The following is a 23,704-nucleotide window of genomic DNA, read 5'->3' as shown; positions in this document are numbered from 1 at the left end:
TTCTATATTTATTAGGCTATTACATACTAAGCACTACTTGTACAGAAATGAAAACTATAGCTTTAAATTCAAGCAGCTTGCAGTCTAGAATAATAGAGATAAAATCACATATAATGGTAGAATTGAGTAATATGTGCTATAATAAAGATATATATGTGATTCTATAAGATTACAAAGCAACTGAGAATGGGAAATTAGTGCCATTAAGGGAAGGTGCTTGATATGAGTCATGAAAAATACAGGAGTGATGTGATGGGAGAGGGAAGGAAGAGAGGTCCATCGAGGCAAAATGAGTAGACTGTGAACAGTCAGCCACCTGAGAAGAAGCACAGCAGCTCCTGGGATCTATGAAGCAGAGCACTGTCGCTGAAATGGAAGGGAGGGGAAGAAGGAGCAATGCCAGACAAGAAAACAGCAGAGTCACGATCACGGAGCACATTTATGTGACAGCAGTGTGTGGATCACATTGTACATAATGAGAAGCCTTTGAAAGGAGCTTGACCTGATCAAATTTGCATTTCTGAAAAATTATTTTGGGGTCAGTGTAAAAAAATAGATTAGAGCAGATAACACTGGGAAAAGGGGGGAATATATTAGAGATGATGGCAGTGTTTCAGGGAAGCTCTAGCAGCATCTGGGTTAAGATTGCAACAACTGGAGTAGACAGGAGAGGATGGGTATAAGATACCATAAAAACAAGTTGAATGGCTGCATTTTGGAGGAAATGAGTAAAAGAGAAAGAAGGGTCTAGGATTAGTCCTAAGACTTATATTTTGCTATTTTTATCTTGGCCACCTCTCAATTATACATGCTCAGAGGCAGAACTGGGTCCTATGTTTTGTGGGGAAAGAATTCTGACTATAGTTTTCTCTTCCATCTGTAATTATGGTTCTTGAAATTTTTTCATCATGGTGATTTACTCCTGTTGTTTCCAAAGTGTGTTGTTCCACGGAAATCCCAAGTTATCATTCATATTACTCCAGGTAGGACTAATACCCTAAGCTCATTATTCTTAATTCTTCAGAGAAGTACTCTACAGAAAAAGAAAACATATTTTCCCCCTCAGGGGATTATTGGGCATAATATTTGACTCCTATTTTAGTTTTGACATAGAAATAATATTTTAATGACTTATCTTTCACCAGCACCTGAGAATAATTTATGCTCTACAAATATGTGCCAAGGTTTTACTATGACTTTTAAAAAATATATTTTTATTGATTTCAGAGAAAGGGAGGGAGAGGGAAAGAGGGATAGAAACATCAGTAATGAGAGACAATCATTGATGGGCTGCTTCCTGCATGTCCTCTACTGGGGATCGAGCCTGCAACCTGGGCATGTGCCCTGACTGGGAATTGAACCATAACCTCTTGATTCATGGGTTAATGCTCAACCACTGAGCCACACCAGCAGGGCTGCGAAGACTTGTTGCAGTCTCAATATTATCACACACCCACAAAGATAATGATTTCCCATTTGCTGTGCACAGCCTCGGATGCTGCTCAGGAAGCAGCCTCAATATTAAGGAGGATGATCTTAGCTAGATAAGCTGGACACAAATGACTGGGGGAAGGGAGACTGGCCATTAGTGGACTAGTACCAGAAAACAGAGATAAAAGGGAGGGAGAAATAAAAGGATAGTTAATGCAAACCTCTCCTTAGAGATCTTCATATATTTTTAGCACATACATTAAAAGACAGGAAAGAAGTTAAAGCTGTAGATGCATATCTGGGAGTCATTAGAAATTGCATGAAGAGAGGAAAAAGAAATAGGGCAAGGATGAAATTTTGAGAAATTTTAGCACTTAAGAGGCAAAAGTAAGAAGCTTATGAGAAAAGCCAGAAGTGTCAGAGTTGAGACTCTTCAAAAATATGGTCAGATTAAGCCACACTGAGGAAATAAGTGACTTTTGAACAAAGACTTGAAGAATATGGAGAAATAGCCACGTAGATTTCTGACAAAGATTATTCTAGGTCTAAAAAAATAGCCAGTGCACAGTCCCTAAAAACTGCCTGGAATGTCTGAGGAACAACAAAAAGGCCAGTGCCGCAGAAATGAAGTGGGCAAGTGAGGGGACTGAAAGAGAGGAGCTCAAAGAGGTGATGAGGGAGGATCATGTAGGTATTTACAAGCCATTGTCTTCTCTCTGGCTTTCATTCTGAGTGAACTGGGGTGCCATCGCAGGGTTTTAAGCAAAGGAATGAGACTCACTGGCCACTATATTGGAATAGGCTATAGGACAGGCAAAAACCTGTTTTCTGAGTTACCAGAGAGAAGGCAAGAGATTAAGGCAAGAGATAATGATGGCTCAGACTAAGGTAGTAAAAGTAGAGAAAAGTAAGAATTGGTTGAATCTTGGATATTTTTTAAAGGTAGAACCAATAGACTCTCCTCGTAAATTATACTTAGATGTAACAAAGAGGCTAGTCAAGGATTCCAATTGTCTTTTTAAAAAGCATCATCCTAGTGAGGGATTTGATAATGAGAGATGCTACATATCTGGGAGAGTGGGCTGGGTTTATATGGAAATCTCTGTAACTTCCTCTCAATTTTGCTATGAACCTAAAACTGCTTTAAAAAATATAGTCTTTAAAAAACTAAACCATGATAAAAATTGTACATAAGTTAAATTTAAAAATAGAAATTGTTCCTCTCTTTAATGTCTTGATTATATTTCAGATTTCCCAATTTTCTAGTTAGTGCTTTAATGTTCTCACCCTCCTAAAGTGTGTTTGGGTACATATTAGTAATTCTCTTCATAACAGAAAAAACATCAATTATATGCTGCACAAATTCATAAAAACCACCAGGAAACCCACAGTTATTCACAGGAAAAACTTCACATCAACAAAAGTAGCAGTAAACAACACAGGCTAATTTTCCTCATTCTTTTCCAATGTGTGGGACCTGTTGACATGTTACAAGCTTATGTTATTTCAGTTGTCCTAGAAATTCCTTGTGTTTGTTTAAGAATTGCCTAATGTTTATTCCTAAGTATAGGTTACTGTGTTGAGTGAGTATGCTTTTTCTTTTTTTTTTTTTAATGCTGATGTAATAAAATAGAACAAGTAAAAGTTAATGGTTTGAAGCAAAGGTCCTTTAAACATAGGCTACTATTTTTCAGTGATAATCGCATTTTATGGGAGAACTGATTCAACTACTAGCTCATTTATTTCATAAAAATATCCAGTTAGAAATGTCCACTGTGTTCTGAGGTTTGCAAGTGACCAGTGAGTTCAATGAAAACAACAGGTTAAGAGTGCACTTCCTAGAATCAGAGGGTTCTGGGTGAATTTGAGCTTCATTGCTTGCTAGCTGCCTCACCTTAGGTGATTGCTCTATTTGAGCCTCAGTTCCCTTTTGCTGTAAAATGGAGCTATTTATATTAAACTCATCTCACCAGAAAACAACTACAAAATATGGACAAAACACACATACACATACATACACGAAAAAAATAAAAACCAAAGATATCAGAGAAAAACCAAGACAGGACTTGAGAGGTAAAGATTCTGAAGCAATGAGAAATAAACTGAGGGTGAGCCCCAAATTCTCTACTGCTATTTTCTTGAGATATTTGTGGGGTCTAGCGTTTAAGCAGAAAATGACAACTAAGCATCTTCCCCCTCAGGGATTGATGCAAAGATTGTAAAGATAATGCATGTAAACAGTGCAGTCAGGAATGTGCTAAGCACTCCATGTATGTGTAAAAGGATTAAAACAAACATGATAAAAGGGTCTTCTGTTTTCACAATGCTGTCTCTCATTGCTCCCCCACCTTTTTCAGATATTTGCTTTTTAACTCCCTCACCCCATGAACTTTGGTCACCTAATAAACCACTAGGCTTTCCAAAAAGAAAATAATAATAATAATTCTCGGAAAACACTCTTCTGATGGGTATAGCAAGTGTACCAAGGACCATAAAAACAGAGGATGTTGAGCATCTTTCATATGTTGATTTGCCATCTGTATATCTTTGGTGAGGTGTTATGGTTTAGTTTTAATAAAGACTATTTGTTAAGGAGCTCTTATGCACCTGATAATATCTTTAATACCTTCAGCAATCTTCTAGTTAGGTATTGTGATAATATAATATTAAGGCAGTTATAGTTCATAGATATGAGTTTGATGCCACCTACTAGCTTATGACTCTGAGCATGTTACTTAACCTCTCTAATGCTTCAGCTTCCTCATCATTAAGATGGGGTAAATGATAATACCTGCCTCAAAGGACTCCTTTTATGATTAAAATAGTGTCCCGGTGCACAGATTCATGCACACTGAAAGAAAATTAATTAGAAGGTGGCCAGTGGGGTAGGACTGGGTGAGACAGGCCAGACTGGCCCTAGAGCCAACCTCCCGCAGTCCCTCATGACTGGCCACACCTCCTGCGGTTGTCTGCAGAGTAAACAGGATCCCTCTGGCAGGTGGGGTCCCTCAGCCTGTCAGCCTGGCTTGTGGGGATTGGCCAAAATCGGTTCTCTGACATCCCCTCCCCCCCCAGGGGTCCTGGATTGTGGGAGGGTGATTCTTGGATGACACACCCCAGAATCAGGCTCCTCCTCTCTGGTTCAGGGTGCGTCACCCAAGAACCTTGGTTGCCAAGTCACCGCAGCTCGGCAGCTCCTGTGTTGTGTCTGCCCCTTGGTGGTCAGTGGGCATCATAGCTACTGGTTGGATAGTCAGATGGTCACTTAGCCTTTTATATATAGAGATATTATATATGTAATACATGCATAGGTATTAGTACATAACAAACATTCAATAAGTGTTATTATGGTGATTATTATAAATGAGGTACTATTATTGAGACAATAATAACCCAATTATATATAATTGTATGTGTCATACTTGAAAATCAAATACTTGCTCTCTGATTCCAGGATTTGTGAACTTAATTACCATATTGTATCTTCCTCCAAGTCTGTGGGCTGTATCTTCCCAAGAAAAAATCCAGAGTTATAAGACAGAGCCAACAAGTACATCAAATTTTGTGTAGTGGGTTAAGTGGTGGCACCCAAAATATTTTTTTATTCCATAATTTCCAGAAGCTATGAATGTTAACTTATTTGGAAAAGAGTATTTGTAGACATAATTAATTAAAGATCTCAAGATGAGGAGATCATCCTAGATGACCTGAGTGCTCCCAAAATTTAATGACAACTGCCATTATAAGAGTCAGGCAGAGGGAGATCTGACAAGAGGAAAAAGCCTCATGATGACAGAGGTAGAGATAGGAATGATGTGGCCACAGGCCAACAAATGCCGACAACCACCTGAATTTGGAAGATGGAAGGGATAGAATCTTCCCTAGAGCCTCTGAAGGGAGCAAGGCCCTAATATTAGCTTGATTTCAGATTTCCGGACTCCAGAACAGTGAGAAAGTCAATTTCTGGTTAATTTTTCTCCCCTTTCAGTGTAATTAGTAGTTTAATATTTACACTCCTTGATTTTTAGTTACATGCATCACATAATTTAGCATTTGACCTTATTTCTTCATGGCTGTGTCTCCCCAACTAGGATGCAGGTTCCCCTAAGCTGGAACTATCTCATAATTTGTTTATAGTACATTCACTTCACATCATGACAATGGGTCTTATTTGCCTTCAATAAACACCTATTGATTGACTGATTGTGATTGATCAAATCAATGGGAGACTAAATACGAGTACATCCATAAATATAAAAACACTGGGACATGCAGGAATGAGTAGAGACTTCAGAGTCAAACAGACCTGAACTTCAATCTTGTTTCTGCCATTCATTAACTTAGTGGACAGGTATGAATTACTTATACACTGAATTTCAATTTCCTCATTTGTAAACAATGATAATACCTACTCTCCACCTTGTTGAAGGGAATCTTGACAATTTCATGTAGAGATATTGGTTGTTTTGTTCTCCCCAAAATACAGCACACCTTCTTATGGTAATAGTGTGTAAGTTTTCCCCATTAGCTAAGGTCTCTGTGCAATAATAGTCAAGGCACCATCTGCTCTGGCCAATGGATGATCATGTGACACTAGGCTGTCAGACTCTTTTCCTGGAATTTGAATCTCAAAACCTGTTATAGTAATAAGTTTCATTAGTATAAGTTAGCATAAGCAAATTCCATTATTTTTTTATTATTAGAGTTAATTTTAACTTTACTTAGAAGAGGAACTTAATTTGTGTGTGTGTGTGTGTGTGTGTGTGTGTGTGTGTGTGTGACCCTGATAAGGACCTTGTAACTCCCTGCATGTGTATCCTGGTAAGCCCAGAAGACACCACCGGAGCACAGTGATATGAGACACTGAAGAAGCCCACCCATCGGGTATAAAAGAAGGACTCTCACAGCAGCAGTTAGACGCCTGTCTGCCCTCCACAGACAAGACGTTCTCCTTGCCCCTGGAAACTGCCATTCCTGCTCTGCCTCTGAGCCCAAACTGTTAGAGGCCTCTCTTCATGTCAAGAGACCGAGCACCTGCAGCTGCATACCTGACAACCTCCATGTGTCTCTGTCAGCGAGTGTCTCCGGGTGGCCTGCCAAGGACTGAAACCCATCAGCTCTCTGGTAAATAGACCTGTGTGATTCTCGCATTTTGTTTGTCTCCTGTGTCTCCTCTCTTCTTAGTTTTGGTTTAAGCTCAGCCTAATTAATAATAAGTACCCTTTGATGTCTGTATTCGTATATCCAAATGAGGCAGACTGGGTCACCTGTGCATACGTTCCCATAGAAGTGGAACAAAACCACTGAGAATTAAGACAGGTAATAAGGTTCAAGAAGATTTCCTAATGTATGAGCCTTGAAATGATTGACCTAAAAGACAACTTCTTAAAGAACAGGAGCTTCACTGATTGTCATTTCTGATTTCTGTTTTTGTTTTTTAGCTTTTCTTCCATTCTATGATTCATTTCATAGGACTGACCTTCCTATAAGTTTTTTTTGTTGTTTTGTTTTTGTTTTTGTTTTTTTGGTCCACTTTTCCCAGAGGATTCAGTTTTTGTACTTTGAACCAAATGTTCCTGAACAATACATGTCTGTCTAATAACTGGGACATTGTAGGAACCCAATACACGGCAGCATTTATTAACAGCGGTGCACTCCTTTTAGAACATAGAGTCAAACACAAAATAGAGGGGCTGGTATACTTTACGATGGGTATTTTCTTTCTTCATATCTCCTGGGGGTGATTTTGTGTTCCAAGGAACATTTGGCAATATCTTAGGACATTCTTGGTTGTCACAGCTGGGGAGCTACTACATAGGCATCTAGGAGTTAGCCAGGGATGTTGCCAAACATTCTGCAATGCAAAGGACAGCCCCCGCAGCAACAAAGGTTTGGTTTAAAATGTCAATAGGGCCAAGATTGAGAAACCTTGCTTTAGAGGAAGCAGGACAGCACACTGTAATTTCCCAGGAGTAAGTGGCATTATTTTAGAGTAATTAATACTTGTGTTTAGAATCAGTTAATTTACTCCTTAGAGGGGGGAGGGGGGAGAAATGAATCAAGATAGTGATTGCCACAAAAGTTATTAAGATTTTAAATTCTTTCTCAGCAATGTGCCTACCAATATCTAATCAATGTGTTTAAGTTATTTGTTGTCCTGAGTCTTTGATGATTTTTTTTATATGACTCAACAGTGTCCTTCCTCGTCTTCTTAGCAGTATAGTCTCAATTTCTTTGAAGAAACCTCTCATCCTTGAATGTGCTACCACATCTTTAATGAGTCTTTGGCATCAATTGTTTTCCCTGTGGGAAATGACCTAATCAATAAAATCAGTATATATAAAACCAACAAAAAAGTGTGTGTGGGGGTGCGGGGGGGGGGGGGCACGGAGGTGGGGAAGGGTTTAAGGGAAAACCTATTAGCATCTTAACCAACCTAATGTTCTTTCCCATTCCTAGTAATCTGTTCCCTACTTTACTTTCTTTGTAACTGTATTGTCCATCAGCAATACATGGTTTGGATAATGATGAGGATAATGAGATGAACTTCAAGATGAGTTACAAAGTGAAGAATTAATCAGAGAAAAAAACAAGGCCTTCACTTTGGAAGGGATTGCTTTGGCTGGTATGATAAAGAAGCTTAATTCATTTGGCTGTTGCCTGGTAACTAAGGATCTTTATTAAAGATGAGCCTCAAGCGCAAATTCCAGTTCCTGCTATGGAGAGAGAAAGGTTTTATATTTTGGGTTCTCTTGCCTAAGGTAGTTTTTAAAATATATAATTACTATGTTATCTGCCTATAGTGATCTACAATTTACATAATAAAGAGGTCCTTAAGGGCTGTTCCTGGTGGATTTAACAAAACTCTGACATTTTTTAAATGATCCACTCAATAGAGAAACATTCAATGAAATGGGAGGATAAAAATAGCTTTTAATAATCTCTAACTGCCAGGGACATTTGCCACTGAATATTTTCATTACTAGGATGTTTATTACCTTGACTCTCTTTTAAATTGTAAACTCATTTTAATTCCTTCAAACAAAAAGCCCAGGCTTGCAAAATATTTGGCTATTTTCTGAGCTAACTATATCCAAATGAATATTTTAACTTAAGTGATGTGCTACCTACAAACTTAAGAATGTAAGAAAGTGATCCCACATCTCCTGTCACTATTAATGAGGATAGACAATGACAAAAGAATATTTCCTGGAGATAGAGCTCATTAGAGCTACTTAAGGTGTAATAATGTGAGGAGTATCAATACAGTTCTCCATCCTTCTGAAGAAAGAACATCTAGATCAGGGGTCCCCAAACTTTTTAAACAGGGGGCCAGTTCACTGTCCCTCAGACCTTTGGAGGGCCGGACTATAGTTTAAAAAAAAAACTATGAACAAATTCTTATGCACACTGCACATATCTTATTTTGAAGTAAAAAAAACAAAACAGGAACAAATACAATATTTGTATTTGCATGTGGCCCGTGGGCCGTAGTTTGAGGACCCTTGATCTAGATTATTTGTATTTAGTGGCCTTCTCAAAAAGATATACTGGAAAGAGGAGGGTGGAACTAACTCTTTATCACCTCTAACTCGCACTCACTAGTGGTTTGATTTTGGGAAGTTACTAAAGCTCTCTGAACGTCATCTATAAAATGGGAACAAAAATGTACAAATAATAACGCCTATCCTATTTTTTAGTCTATAATTACTGCTAAATTCAAAAAAGAATATGATGTTTATAAGTTGTACCAAGGTAAATTGTTGTAGATAGTCATAGTCACAAGTTAAAAAAAGAATACAAACATAGATGCATGGTTAATTCACCTGTTTTCACCGAACTATATTTCAGTTATTGTAGTCCTAAACTATATTACCACTGGCATGCTGTAATTTTTAGTGGTTGCCTTCTACTATATCGTGAGTTTTGGAACCAAAAATCTTAGGTTAAATCACAAATCTGTCACCTATAAGTCACAAATCTCTACCTATAAAATATAGAGAATGTTGCAGAGAAATCAAATGATATAAAGAATGTAAAGTGCTAACAATAGTGACCACTGAATTCATGTTGGGGTTTTGCAATGATTCTGCCTACTCAGAAGTATCTCTAATTCTATTTTCTTCCACTTACCAGTGCCCTAATGCCATGAATGGACAATACTCAAACAACAAATAACAGTGATCATAGTCATGTTGCTACTAAAAAGAAAATATCAACAGGTAAACTTGTTTACTAAGTTCTAATATTTGTCCTGATTGGTTGCTTTTCTTTTAAAGTTCCTGTCTGGCCAACATTCTGACTCTACTACCAAAACCCACAATTAATTTAGCTTGTAATAATACTAAGCAGTACCCCAAAATTATTTCTTTAGCAAGAAAAAAAATGCCACAAATGCCCACCATAGTTGAACATATCCAAGCATTATTCCTTGAAATCTTGCAGAATCAGACTAAACATAACAGCTGAGGCCCAAAAAAACCCACTTTCTCCATGGAATGTTCCATTTTGGTTGGGGCTTGGGTTTCTACTGTACAATATTTGGCTTTGTTTTACTAACCACATGCTATCTGTTGCCATCCTCTCCCTTGAATCCACCCACAGACATTTGAATGCTTCCATTAATAGTAAACCACCAGCTTCAATGCAAGCACAGCAATAATTACACAGCCAGTTCTGCATCTTAGGACTCTATAAAGAAGAAATTAATGGGTCTTCAAAATATAACTTTTTCACACATAGGGTTTTTTAAATTTTTTATTTATTGATTGATTTTAGAGAGAGAGGATGGGAGAGAAGGGAGTGAGAGAGTGCCATAATGTGTTATTTCACTTATTTATGTATTAATTGATTGATTCTTGTATGTGCCCTGACCGGGAATTGAACCTGCAACCTTGGTGTGTTGGGATGATGCTCTAACCAACTGAGCTACCCGGCCAGGGCTTCACACATAGGGTTTTAATCAACATTGTTATGTTTACATAAGCCATTAAAGCAAGCACATTGATCAAGCCTTTTTGTGTGTGCCTCAACATGATTGTGACCAAATTACTGTCAAAGGCCTCTCTGATCTATGTCAAATACAAATTAGAGACTACATGAATATATAATAGGACCACCACTGGAGCAGGAGAGTTCAGAGAGACTTTATGCTAATTAAGACTATCATTAGCTGAACATTTACTATTAGTTGGCACTATGCTAATCCCTCCTAATGTGTAATTCTGATGTGAAATTATTCAGCATTTATAACAATCTAACCAAGTGGCTATATTATCCAATTTTAAAAATGGAGAAACCAAGTTAATGTAGATTAAAACTGACTTACCTTAGTCAATTTTGAAATAAGGATTTGAATCCAGATAGTCCAATTGCAAAAAGAATGCCCTTAGTCTTTGAGATAAATTGTTTCTCAAAGGCATAAAGGATACACGGAAATAATCAGGTCCAATTTTTATATGTATATCTTAATATTTCTGGATTTATGTGGTTTTTTTCTAATTTCTCTGTCAAATCAGCAGTTTTTGGTAATACTGTAAGATGCTGCTTTGAAAATAAAGGCATCCCGCCTGGCCGCATTGGCTCAGTGGTTGAGCATTGACCTATGAACCAGGAGATTATGGTTCAATTTCAGTCAGGGTACATGCCCGGATTGCAGGCTTGATCCCCAGTGTGGGGCATGCAGGAGGCAGCCAATCAATGATTCTCTCTGTCCCTCTCCCTTCCTCTCTGAGATATATATATATATAATTTTTTTTTTTTAAAGAAAGGCATCCAATACCAGAACCAGCTGCAAGCAGGATGCTGTTTGTGGCTAAGTAGTGAACTTCATGTCAATGAAAAGACTCAGAAGGGCAACTTCCCAGAGCTGTGGCAAGAGAGGAGGTCCTGCCTTCACTTCAGAAGAGAAACAAATAAACTCAGTGTCCCCTTCCACCTCTAAGATTTCAATGAGAATATGAACACAATTTATTAAAAGCCATCCCGGAAGTTTGCAGTGTTCTGGCTTAAAGCTGAATTCTTTTTTTATTCTATTGGGAAATATTTTCTTTTATGAGGCTCCCAAACTCTTGGATAACCTTTGTTTTAGCTGCTATGGTGAAATAAACTGCATGCCAGCAGTGAGCACAATGCAACATGCCACATCCTAACTTTTCTAGTGGTGCTGATGCCCAAGGAAAGTCGTGAACACTTCCAGTAGATCAATAGGACCTCTCTAATACTGTCTCCCCCAAGGCCTTCCTTTTAAATCCATCTCCCACCACCTCCCCTTGGAGAGCCCATGCTATTTTTTTCAACATAATTCTAAAGCCTGCCATTTCCCCTGCCTCCTTATTATCCTTTATGCTTATCCTCCCTGTAAAATTTGATTAAATTTTAATTAATTTAATAACATTTAAAATTTGAGTAGTGATCCTTTTCTAAAAAGTCATGCTGTATGATCTAGCCAGAAGAATTAGAAAGGGAAATGATGTATTTCCAATCTATTATACAATTTTAGAAAGGCCAAGGCAAACTTGGGAGCTGGCAGAAAGCCAATGTAAAGGGAAAAAAAAACAAAACAAAAGAATCTCTAAGGTGACTTTGATAGTACACAGATGATCTCCCATCACTAAATCCATGTAGGTTTGAGGTTAGTCCTGGAGAAGATCAAAAGCAGAGTCTCAGGCCAGGAATAGCTAAAACCACCATGCTTGCAAGATTCGAAGTCACCCCTGCACAGACTGTAAATATAGCACTGACAACAGTGAAATTCCATGAATCCAGTGAAATCAGCCAATCACTTATTTAAGTTGAAACGATTACTCGTCTGGAATGGTTTCAAGCTCCATAGTGAATGGTTAATAGAGCTCATTTTGGATTCACACCTCCCTGCCCTCAAGTCTCAGCTTAGCTGCTAGGCAAGTCATCTAACCTTCTGGGCCTCTTTCTCCTCCTATATACCACTGGGATAATAATTGTACTTGTTTCATGAGACTATTGTAAAAATCAAACGGGAAAGTTCACGTCAAGTGTTTAGCACTGTGTTTATTGTACTCAATACATCAATAAGTTTGGGAAGTAACTACTACTTAATCTCTCTGAGTCTCCAGGTCCATTTGGGTAGAATGGGCATCATAATAGGACCTGCCGCAGAAGGCTGTTGTGAGGATTTTACGGCACACAGTAAGAGCTATGACTGCACTGCTGCTGCTGTTATGGTTGTTAAAGTTACTCTTTCAAGTACATTAAGCCCTCCATTGTATGCTGGGCTAGGGCCCTTTCCAGACTGGGTACATATCAGATCCCCAAAGCTGCTGTCTGATAGACATGCTGTATGAGTCTATCCTTGAAAAATTCTCTAGATAGGAAATAATCTGGAGCCAATCCAGATATATAATCTTGAACTTGAGCAGTATCTAATGCATTTTCATTTCAGTACTGGCCTTCACTGAGGAGCAACTCTGCACTAGCTGAGGGCAGGACTATGCCAGCCTTTATCAAAGGCAGTGTGGCTAGGACTGGAGGGGAGAAGGAACTGCTTTTGTCTAAGATTACTGGCGGCATTTCAGGAAGTAGGGTGGGGAGAAAGGTTAGGATTGACTCACTTCTATAAGAAAAATTTTTTAATTACAATTCTTTATGCATTAATTTATATTTATTCTCATTTAATCTCAAAACAACAACTCTGAAAGATAGATTTGTGAAAGATATTTCCCGTAAAATTGAAATAAAAATTTGAAGGGTTAAGATATCACCCAAATAGTCATAGGCTATAAGTGGTCAACATGGTACCAGTTGTCTTTCAACTATACCATCAGATATTCTGCATTTGAATTTTGATCTCTTAGAACTGTTCTCACGATGAATATATAATGTATTTGCGAGCACCAAGCTCGGGACCTGAAATTAGAAAAACTCATAGATTATGAGCTAAATCTAAATCTAACTGGCTAAAGAAAAAGTAGGTTAGAGTAATGTTTAGTTAAACAAAAGGCTCTCAAATGAAGAGTTCTATTTACCTACATTTTCCAGTTAACTAAAGATTAACCAGGAAACTTTTATTTATTTTTGAAACAAATGTTTTTTTCTGAAACTTATTTTTATTTGTCTTAATAATGAGTCATTTGCCTTCCTGCCTTAAGAAGTCAACGCCAGTGCATTTTTTTTCTTCTTTAACTTGAAGCTTTAGCTCTGGCTGTGTTGCTCAGTTGGTTGGGCATCATGCCATGCACCTAACGGTTGCCAGTTCTATTCCTGACCTGTGCACATGCCCAGTTTGTGAGCTCCATCCTCGGTAGGGGGTGTGCAAGAGGCAATTGATTGATGTTCCCCTCTTACATCAGTGTTTTTCTCTCTCTCCCTTTCTCTCTCTTTCTAAAAATCAATTTTTTAAAAATGAAAAAAGAAAAGCTTCAAGTTTTAGTTTGTTGTTTCTGAGAATTAATATTTCTGAATTTCTTTCTTTCTATCCTTAGAAAGGATAAAAGGTGAGCTTAGTGTCAACAGGTCCTAAGGTATATATTTTTAAAAATATATATATATTATTGATTTTTTACAGAGAGGAAGGGAGAGAGATAGAGAGTTAGAAACATCGATGAGAGAGAAACATCGATCAGTTGCCTCCTGCACACCTCCCACTGGGGATGTGCCCGCAACCAAGGTACATGCCTTGACCAGAATCGAACCTGGGACCCTTCAGTCCGCAGGCTGTCACTCTATCCACTGAGCCGAACCGGTTAGGGCTCTTTTTTTTTTTTTAATAAATCTCTGAAATACAGTAAGTCCTCACTCAACATCATTGATAGGCTCTGTGACTTTAAGTGAAATGACATTTAACAAAACAAATGTTTCCATAAGCTAATTGATATAAATAAGAGTTAAAGAGGGGGTAATTTAGGAAGCAAGAAAAAGAAGAACATGTCTGCCTCTGAAACACCAAAGAGGAAAGAAAGGACGGGCGTAAACCTATCCAAAAGTCCAGAAGAGTTGGGAAGGAAGTTGAGAGAGTTTGTGTCTGAAAGCCACAATTAATTTTATCAGCAGTGTAAACATTCTAGACAGTCTTGGCACCAACACACACTGGAAGCTGGGGAGTTGACGGAAATTATTTTTTAAGACTTTAGACAAAAACGGGGGAAAAAGCTAATTGCCTGGCTTACTTAATAAGGCCATGAGATCTGACAAATATCAAAATGATTAAGAAAGGCTGGAGAGAGGGGAGAGAGATAAAGAGAGATGTTTAGGGCAGGGGTGAGAGGGGGAGGCAGAAGAGAAAAAAAAGAGATGAGAAAAGAGAGAGAGGAAGGAAGAGAAAGAGGAGAGGAAGGTGGCTAGGGGAAGAAGAGTAAAGGGGTAGAGAAAAGAGAAGCTGCAGAAAGAAAGAAACAAGGTACCATCTCAGACCATTGAAATGCCTCTTTTGTGCTGAAATTCCTAGAAAGGGGAAACCATACAGAGATTTAAACTCTTTAAGGTTCTGGTTGACCAGCTGGCTTTCAACCAATGATAACTCTAGGCCAGAGGCTTGGTGAAAGCTAATGCAAACCGGTGAGTTTAGAACACAGAAGTAAATATATTCCCAGGCTGGAAAGTTGTAGAGTATTTCACAGGGGAAATCCTGAAAAATGTTGCTTGTAGTTGCATTGCACATTATTTATAAAGACCAGGGGAGGGGAAAACATGATAAGGCATAATTTTTCTATCTTTTCACTACAAATAAACCCATACACAGCGAATGCATCATTCTGAGTAGATACGAAACAGTTTCTGTGCTGCAATGTTTTTGTTTGTTTGTTTGTTTGTTTTTCCTTTCATGTATGCTATGGCCTAAAGCAGATCCCAAGGTGGTCCTAGTCCATTTGACAACTGCCTTTTATTTCACACCCTGTCCCAGGAAAAGACTGTTCTTGCAGAAGTTCCTCAGTGCTCCTTTGAGGAACTGCTTCTCTTCCTCTTTCCAAGACCCCCAGCAAGGGCTCCCCTGGACAGTAATCTCAGGTCCAGAGACTCCCGGAATAGGGTCTCTCCCATCTTCCTGATATTTGGGCTTTTGCTCCGTAACTTGTACAAGTACTGTGAGCTGTTACAAGTGTTGGTTGTATTTTCAAGGGAGCCCAGTTCCATGGTTTTAAATATAGGGTTACCATGATGAGCAGTTTCCTAACCATCAAGCATCTTTTGAACATATTATTGTGGCAAGGATTGGAGTCAACATGGTATAGTCAAAGGATCAAACTAGATGAGTTGTGGAGTCAAATACGTTTAGTTTTGAACTCACTTTCTGGCTACATGGTCTTAGGCAATTGACCAAAAAGTTCTCAGAGCCTCGGTTTCTGTGTCTGTAAAATGCTGCCAATAATACTATCTCAGAGAATTATTGTGAGGATATAAATCAAATAAAGGGATTGAGTATTGTAGTGACTTGAATAGTGCCCCCCCCAAAAAAAAAAATCATGACCACCTAGAACCCCAGATTGTGACCTTAGTTGAAAACAGGGTCTTCAAGGATATAACTGAATTAAGTTGAGACCATACTGGATTAGGGTAGGCGCTATATTCAGTGACTAGTGTCCTTATAAGAAGAGGAGAGGAGGCCTAGAAATGAAGAGAAGAATGCCATGTGAAGATAGAGGAAGATGGGAAGTAGATTTATGCTGCTACAGGTCAAACTGTGCCTGACCACCAGAAGCTGGACAAAGAAAGATAGGATTCTTCCCTGAGGCATTTAGAGTAAGCGTGGCCCTGCCAACACCTTGATTTCAGATGTCCAGCCTCTAGAACTGTGAAGGAATAGGTTTTTGTTGTTTTAAGCCATTAAGTTTGAGGTCAATTTTTTATCTTCACCTAAGGATATATTTTATTAACTTTAGAAAGGAAGAAATGGAGAGAGAAGGAGAGAGAGAGAGAGAGAGAGAGAGAGAGAGAGAGAGACATTGATGTGAGAGAAAAACATCGATTAGTTGCCTCCTGTACACACCTGGACCAGGGATGGAACCCGTAACCTAGATATGTGCTCTGACTGAGAATTGAGCCACAGCCTTTGGGTGTACAGACAACGCTGTGGTAATTTTTTATGGCAGTCCTAGAAAACTAATACAAGTGCATAAGAGGTGCTCAATGAAAGTTAGCTCAGCATCAGATGGGTCTCCCCACCCCCCCACCCCCCCATATTCTGGTGACTACCTTGAAGTCCTTGGATTGGTAACATAACCTGGTCCTATTTGACCACCTTTGACCCCTCCAGGTCTCATTTTAGCCATGTATTTACCTTCTTATTCTCCAGACCTGGGCTAAGGTGTATTCTGCATGTTCTCCTATAAGCTCTGCCACAGGCTGTGTGTGTGAGTCCCCACTTACTTCTTGACCCAGCCAATCCAACATATTCATTCATTCCATACACATTAACTAAACATTTACTATGAACCACTTAGTATAAAGAACTGGCTGTAAAGCAGTGAATAAAAGAAAGCCCCTCTTATAAAATAAACTTTTTGGTGAGAGGAGAAAAAAAGATAAACAAGTTAGGCAAGTGAATATATAATATGTCAGGTGGTATTAATTGAGTGCTATGAACAACAAGCCAGGATGGGGATAGAGAAAATTGGGGTGGGATATACAGTGAGTCAGAAAAGGTCTCTCTGACAAGGTAGTATTTTAATATTATCCTAAATGAAGCAAGAGAGTAATGAAGTCCTTCCGACACATGGGAGGTAAGGTGAAAGAAGAAATGAGGATTCAGTTACCTACAGAATTGTGCACCGTGAGTTGGACGTGGGCATCTGCACTGAATGACATAAGAAACCATTGGAAGATTCAGAATAGAAGAGACCATGATCTGTCTTATATTTTTAAAGGATCCCTCTGGCTACTGTTTGAAGAATAGGTTTTAAAAGGGTAATTGGAAACAAGATCAGTTAGGATGTAAGTCCAAACTAAATGTGATTTTCCCCTTCTCACTCTTTCTCCAAAGCTGTGATACAAGCAGGTGGAAGTGACAAGACATTACTGGAGTCTGTTGATATTTTGCAGATAAAGCCAATTTCATGAATTAATGTAGTTTCTAAGAGGAAGAGAAATCAAGGAACACGCCAAGTGTTTTACTGAGCTAGGGAAGATGAAGACGTTGGGAGCGGAGAAAGGAGGTGGATTAAATGTGTGGCATCCAGCATTCTGTGAATACAGAACTGATGAATTTCCTTCCCTTCCCCTGGAATCATGACTTAGCTCTCAGCTGGTGGACTCCAAAGGCATCAAGCAATGCAAAGGGAACTCACCAAGTTTATAAAAACTGGGAAGTCACACTGAGCTTTCCTTGAAACACTGTCTTAAATCTATTTTTAACTTTTTAAAATTACGCTATCATGTCGCCATTTACAACAGCAAATACACGATGCTCCAGCCAAACAAAAACTCAGCAGGAATCAGAGTGTCAGGTTTTTCCTGGCTGGTTGACCCCCGCCTCACATACAGGAGCTGTCAGATCACGCTGGCAGACCATATCAAATGGGGGTGGACTTCCCAAAATCCACCAAGCCAACCCAGGCCTGTGAGGACAGCACTTATGGAAGTGGCAGGGCCAAGGTGCTGAGTACCAGTCAGGACATCTTGGGTTGCTACTGAATTCTTTTAATCTGCTACTTTGAAACAATGAGGCTAAGAAGTTACCTCTTGTCCAAATGTGCCAACCCCTTTTCCTGACAAAGCAGTCAGTATGAAGAGCATAAGCAATTAAGAAGTAAGACATTACCCCTCTAGCCGGTTTGGCTAAGTAGATAGAGCATCGGCCTGTGGACCAAAAGGTCTCAGGTTTATTTCCGGTCAAGGGCACATATCTTGGTTACAGGCTCCTCCCAAGCCTGGGCCCTGGTCAGGGTGCATGCAGGAGGCAACCAATCGATGTGTTTCTCTCACATCAATGTTTCTCTGTGTCTTTCCCTCTCTCTTTCACTCTCCCTAAAAATCGATGGAAAAATATCCTCGGGTGAGGATTAACAAAAACAAAAAACATTACCAACCTGTGGGAAAGCTGAAGGGGGGAGGGATTTCAGAGCATGATTCTTCACACCAACTCTGTCTTTAGTGGATGGTTGCTTCAACCATGAGCAATTCTTTGGGGAAGCAGGGCTAGCAGTATAAGGTCCTAGGTAGTAACCTTTTATGAATCCCCCTGCCAAAAAAAAAAAATGGATAGAGAACTAGGGACTGCTTAGAAACATATGTTCTTCAGGGAGTCTTGCAAGACTTGCTCTAAACTCTGAGCCAACACAGCTGTAAGGGAGCAGAGGTCAAGACTTCACAGAAAGCCAGATGCTGCAGTGAGCACATATTGTTTTACAGACACATGTGTGTATGGATATGTGTGGTGTATAAATATATACATCGACATGTGTGTGTATACACTGGCAAACCCCCCTCCCTGCTTCCCATCCTTTTAGGTAAACTGAAGGAGGAAGGGAGGATTTCCTGTGAAAACAGTGTGTAACCCTGCCCATCTGATTAATGTGTTTGGCTGGATTCAGTGTAACCAAATGAAAAGGAGGAGTGGGAAGAAAATGTAGTGAGTGATAAGACAACTTCCCAGAGGGTATTCACTCAAACTCAACTCAATCCCTAAATACTGTGGGGGTTTTTTGCACTGTTCAATCTCAATCAGTTCAATTCCTAAGTACGATGTTTTGCCCTGTTAGATACTATGTGGGAGGTAGAAATATTGACAAGAGCAGTTACTCGTATCTATTTACAAGCAGTGTAACCTTGGGAAAGGTACTTAACTTCTCTGGTGAGATAACTGAGGGGGAGTATCGCTCTATTCTACCCTCCAATACACTAGATTCTACCCACAGAACTAACCATCCTATGCTATGGTAGAAAGAGCAATGGGCTGGATTCCAGCCCCAACTCTGCCACTCATTTACTGTGTTACTGTGGCCAGTTCATCTGACCCTGCATGTCCTCCCCCAAAATGATCCCCCGAAAGAGATGACTATGGAGTGATATGATTGGGTTAAAGAAGGTTCACAAAGTAACTGCCTATAAAAGAACTGAGTGGGTTCCAAGTATTCTAACAGGGAGGCCGCTGCACTCCACCTTTGTCCCACTATTGCCGTGCGACAATGTTACTGACTTGTATAACATGGCTCCACGGTCTCCATGTATGTAGGTTCCATGTCAAAACAGAGGGCTTTTACTATTCTTTACTCATCTACCCTTGCAGAGCCCAATGTAGCAGATAAGGAAAGAATCAACCACTTTTGACACCCGCCCCCATAGTTCATTAAACCATATCCCAGGGGGAAACATTTAACTGTATGATGCATTTAGCTGTGAGCTTTGCGCATGGTAGATGGGCAGTAAATGTTCTCTTTGACTGTCTTATCCTTCTCTTTAAGTTCTTTAAAATGAGAAAAGGAGCTTGAGCAGCTTCTCTATAGGACTTTTTTAATTGCTGTAAGAAATTCTTGCCCCAGTTTAGTGGGATCACATGACCACAATGGAAGCTCATTTCTTAATCATGCAACACTACGTAAGTGTTCCTGGTGGGCAAGTGGGCTTCCACAAGATCCAGAAACCTACAATTGATCCATCTTGAGGCTAATTTGTCAGTTAGGGGCTCAGAACCTTCTGCATTCACTTGGGAAGGTGGGAAGAGCAGGTGGAGAAGGGGTAGCTACTTCTCAATTGCCCTGGCCTGCGCCATGGCACAGCCCATTCCATTGGTAAGGATTAGTCACTTGGCGTCATCCACATACAAAGGGAGACTGGAAAAGCTACTTCCTGGATGTGCATCCAATTTCTAGTAACAAATCTAGAGGTTAAAGTGGAAGCACGGATCTTTGATGATCAGTTAGTGTCAGCCACAGAATTCAACTTATATTTGATATAAGCAAGTTCGTGTGCATGCACATGAATACACATCTCACATAGGATCTTTTATATATTTTTTCAACCACATATCGCAACGGCAAAAAGCAATGTGTTTTATTTCACAGGCAACCTATAAAACCTTGAAGATCATCCAAATCTATAATTATCTGATAAACCCTTTTCCTCAATTCAAGATACAACAATATGTTCACATCTGTTGTAGATTTCGTTATTGGCCTTGATTCATCATGCCTTTGCCCTATCACTTTCTGTTCCTCTACTGGAGGAATATACCCTCTTGCCCCCTCATTTTGAGCTCAGCCATGTAACTTCTTCGGCTAATAGCATGTTAGAAAACATGACACAAGCAAGGGCTTAAAATGTACTTGTGCATTTGAATATTGCCTCTGCCACCACCATTCAAAGAACAAGCCACAGTCTGATGGTCCAAGAAGGATGTAGAACAGAGCTGCTGCACTTACCCAGAGATCTGCAGGGAGAAGTAGAGTGGCCCAGCTGAACTTAGCCTAGCTCAGCTGCACTCTAGTGAGCTCATCGCTTACTGTTAAATGCTACTGGAAAACCATGATTATTTGTTACCCAACATTATTGTGGCAATAGCTAATGGATGCAATGTATTTCTGTTTTTAAAGTTTTGCTCAAGAGCCAACATTTTCATATTACAAAATTATTACTTTTTTTCCCCTTCTGGAGTCATTCTGCACTACCAATTTTCCAAGAATGTCTGAATTTATGTCGCTTAAATGGTGGCTGCTTAATTGTCCTTCCAAATGCAAGTAATGAGAGAATCAGAGAGTGAGATTAGACCATTATTGCTACTGTTGGTTACTGCCATTAGATGTAGCTGTTGAACATAGTCCAATGCAATATAAATACTTTTAATAGCACTGCTGGTGTAAATTCCTGTACTGACCATATGAGTCATGAGGTTTAGGTTTTTAAGAACGGTAACGTTTATTCATACTTACCACCTTAGCCATTGTTCTCAAACATACCTTCATATCAACATGGCTACAACCTCAGTACATCTATATATATAAAAGGTTAATATGCTAAGTGTCCTACCATCCGACCAGTCACTATGATGCGCACTGACCACCAGGAGGCAGACGCTCAATGAAGGAGCTGCCGTGACATGCACTGGCACCATGGACCTGGTGCCCACAAAGTAAAAAACCCACTTCCCCCAAGTGGTACACAGGCCCCGCCACAACCCTGAAGCGATAGCCCACCAAATTGCAGCTGATGCTGCCGAGACCCCATGGCTCAAAATGTGGCCCACAGCCCAGCCCAGCCCAGCCCAGAAACGGTGGCTGTGGGCACCAGATAATGATGTCACGTAGCAATGCCCAGCTTACTCTCCCTAGTGACTAGCCTCCGTGGAGTTTCTTCAGCCCAGGAACATGACTTGCTTTATAGTCAGGTGGAAACATTTTACACTTTAACCAAATGTCTGTGAAGTGTTTTCCCATGCCTCATCTCATTTGATCCTCACAGAAGTCCTGGAGTAGGTAGATAGGGGACTCAGTGGAATCCTATTTTCTTTTCATTAACCAGAAAACGAAGATTTACAAAGCTTAGAAACTTGACCCGACTGAAAAGAAGAAATGGTGGACCTTGAAAATGACTTCAGGTTTTCTCACTGTGCAGATATAGTCAAACACTGCTGCAGTTACATATTTTACCCTTTGTTCTCCCTGTGTGATCTACAATAATAATCTGCTTTCTGTTGATATTTACTGCTCTGTTGCTGACAATTACCTGAAAGAGAAGTTGGGGTGCTTCACTGGGCTGGAAAAAGTTTAGCCAAATTAGAAATCAGGGCTAATTAAGCAAGTTTATTCTATATCTATAAAAGACTAAGTTGACTCGCACATGCATGATACATATAAAGCTCTTGCTGGTGCCAATTGCACGCATGTGTTTTGATCTGTCATTTAAGATCATGAATTTGGTTGACACTTCTATTATAGAGAAAGGGTGAATAGCGATATTAAAATATTTCTTTTAATTAATTTCCTTTCAATGTGCACAAATTTGTGCACCAGGCCACTAGTTGTGTTATAACCGACTGGCATGCTCCCAAAACACTTGGTCTACAGCAAAGACTCTATATGCTCTTTGTGGGCCTTTTCTGCCAGCAAGTCTTTTCCAAAACCACCAGAGAGCTTCTAATAAAGGGGAAGATTAAGGTAAAGGAGATGCTGATATTCATTTTCCTGAAGTAATTGTTCCTCTGCACATTTCATCCAGCCTTTTCCAAATCCCAGCTCTGCATGGCAAAAAGTGTTTTTAAGAATCTGTATTATTTTTTTAAGCCACAATGTTTTGTTGTACGTTTTCTGCAATGCATTCATATATCTGCTCGCATTCAAGTGACGGCTGCTTTCTAATAAATCAACTTCATGCTAGTGTGATATCTTCATATAAGCAAAGGGATGGCTAGTGTGATTAATAAAATTTTATCGATCTTTTTTCACATTTGTTAATATTCTGTTATAAATATTACTTAAGGGAAAATTATTCAGAGGCAAGAGCTGTAAGGGTTTGGGGTTAGAGAATGTCAGGGCTTAAGGTATCACATAACTCACAAACTGACAGCCCAATCCAGTCTTCAGCCAAGGAGCTTGCAGATAGATTTAACTGAGCCAACAAACACCTTTAGGTAGGGCATGCCTTCTCAGTTTTAAATCCCTGTCATGCCCAGTTACCTTATGGCTGACAGCTTCTCTAGTTAGTGGTTTCTCCTTTCTTTGATCTGTAGGTATCTAACGACCTTTGAATTCAGGATCTCTGTTACAGATAAGTGCCCTCATTTCAAAAATGGGGGAAGTGAGGTCCAACTTGATGGTGTGGCTTATTTGATGACTAGTAGAGTCAAAGGTGGAACCCCAGGCTCCAGATTCTGAGCTTTGAACAATATACTGAGATTCAGAACTCGTGCACATTAAAAAATGAGTTGACAAGGGTTGAGCTCAGAAGCTATGATTCTCATTCCAAAGCAAAAGTCAGTGCATCCAGGTGTCAGGCAGGCTGGATGCAAGGATGATGGAATAACTATGGCCAGAATAATGGAGAGCAGGCCAATGGGAAGGGGAACAAGACTCTCCACTTCCTCCTCCAGGACTGAACAGCTGCTGTGGGATGGTAAATGTTTCCTTTCTGGAGCTAACTCTGAATTAACTAAAAGTGCCAAAAATATAGATGAAAGGAAAAAAAAATGTAGACATTAAAACCGACTTTTTTTACCCAAGTAAAACAGATGGCTGGGAAAAAGTCAAAGGAGCTGGGTTGAAGACTAAATGTGTGGTCCCAAGGGAGGCTGAGATGCTGTTTTATAGACTAGTTCAAGCTTTGGAAAATAACCCACAATTAAACCAAATTAATTCTGATTGCCCTTCTAGGG

The sequence above is a fragment of the Myotis nattereri genome, assembly GCF_964212035.1.
Source record: "Myotis nattereri genome assembly, chromosome: 17".
NCBI lineage: Eukaryota > Metazoa > Chordata > Mammalia > Chiroptera > Vespertilionidae > Myotis > Myotis nattereri.
Note: the sequence above shows the minus strand (reverse complement) of the source record.